General features: G+C 40.2%; 1 pseudogene; it reads left to right on the top strand.

Moving 5' to 3' along the window:
- The first annotated feature begins 519 nt into the window (after positions 1-519).
- LOC109488662 lies at positions 520-1,622 on the top strand (annotated as a pseudogene).
- The last annotated feature ends 260 nt before the right edge of the window (positions 1,623-1,882 follow it).

The raw sequence follows: 1,882 nt of genomic DNA, 5'->3' as shown, positions 1-1,882 counted from the left end.
ACTCATCTTGCAGGATTGTGATCTCTGTTAGCTAACTATGTGTTTTTCCTTTCCTTAGCTTTAGGGCAGCCATGGTGCCTGAGGAATGTGAGGTACATCCCATGGTTGGGGGCTTGTGGGGTGTCAGTTTCTGCTTTGTCCTCAGCTTGCCTTCTGTTCCTTCATCAAAGGACTCATGACTTTTACTAAGCAGTAATAAATGACATTTTCCTAACAATAGCTAGCCCCCTCAAGGTCGTTTCCAACAACATTTCCAAATTCCTTGAACGACTATGCTGTCCTTAACTCCTTCCCAACTTCAAAGTATATAATGGGCCACTCCTCAAGACACCAGGGTAGTTCTTTCTGCCCACAGGTCCTATCCCTGTGCTTTAATAAAACCACCTTTTTCACCAAAGACATCTCAAGAAGTCTTATGAATAAGTCATGTTTGTCTTGACCTTAATGTTCCCTGAAGTGACTTTAACAATTCTTGATGTTTACTTCTAGAACCAACTCTTCACTTCCTGAATATTGGTAATGCATCTGCACAACTTACTTCTGAGGGTGATCATACCTCATGGAGTCTTCGTGGGTTGTCTTATTTCCATCAAGTTTATAAATCATTTTGGTTCCCTTTTTTTTAGCTCTGCCGATGTCTATGCACGGTTTAAGAGTTCAATGAATATGATAGTTTTAAATGATACTATTTTGGAGTGTTCTTCATTCTCCAATTATGACTGTTTTATTGGGAACATGTTCCTACTTGTGTTTCTCCTCAACACCTTCTTATTCCAGCCCCATGCAAAGAGGCTTATAGATTTGATATCCACCCATTTCACTTTAGCTAATAGCAATTTTTTTTAGTGGGATTCCAGAAGTATTAAATGCCTTTGGAGTAAGAAATTTTCTACAAGACTTTGGTTGTAAGGCAGTGGTTTACATGTACAGAGTCGCCCAAGGTCTTTCCCTCTGCACTACAAATTTTCTCAGTATTTTTCAGGGCATAATTATCACTTCCTACAACATCGATAGGCATGTCTCAAACCCAAAGTCTTCACAGACATTTTTCTGTCTCTCTTTTCTTTCTAGATCACTAACATCAGATCTACATCCATGTCATCAGAAGTGCTGTGGCCCCCTTCAACACCAATGAAGTTGCACAAAAGTGTTATCTGACATACTATAGCAGGAGAGAACCTGATAAACTTCAAGAGCTGGTTTTGTAGGGGGCATGGGTTTATGAGATTTCCTGTGTGTGTTCCTCATGATCTGGACCAGTGTGTCCTCAGTAACATTCCACAAGTCCAGCCTCTGCCCAAGACCCTTTCCTGAAACTAAGGCCACCAACAGGACCCTGGCATTTGTGAGCTGCTTTGTTTTTGTTTTTGTTTTTGTTTTTCCTCAGCCAGTAGCTGCCTTTCTATTTACAGAAGTTATAGACATAATGTATAGCAGCTGGAGAACATCACTACTTTTCTCTCTTCTTCTATCCAGCAACCTGTCCTCTTATACTGATGAAAGATAACAAATGATCTTTCCTAAACTGTGCCTTTGCAAAGATGAGAAAGTCCTCTTTATAAACTATTTCCACTAAGAGTTTGAACACCCTGGCACATTTCCTTGACACTAAGGGCATGTGATTAGAATTTCCCACAGCACAATTTTAAAGAGGAAAATTCTGAAAAGGCATTAATAAATTTCATTTTGGACAGTTCATCAAACCATCCAGCTTCATGAACATATGAAATAAATGACCAGATACAGGGAATAAAACTTGTTTGAGGGGTGTCTGGGTGGCTTAGTAGATTGAGTGTCTGACTCTTGATTTTGGCGAGGCTCATGGGATAGAGCCTGTCATTGGGCTCTGAGCTAAGTGTGGTGTTTGCTTGAGGTTCTCTCT

The sequence above is a fragment of the Ailuropoda melanoleuca genome, chromosome 3 (assembly GCF_002007445.2).
Source record: "Ailuropoda melanoleuca isolate Jingjing chromosome 3, ASM200744v2, whole genome shotgun sequence".
Lineage (NCBI taxonomy): Eukaryota > Metazoa > Chordata > Mammalia > Carnivora > Ursidae > Ailuropoda > Ailuropoda melanoleuca.
The sequence above is the reverse complement of the archived record's forward strand: the minus strand, read 5'-3'. Positions and strand labels throughout refer to the sequence as shown.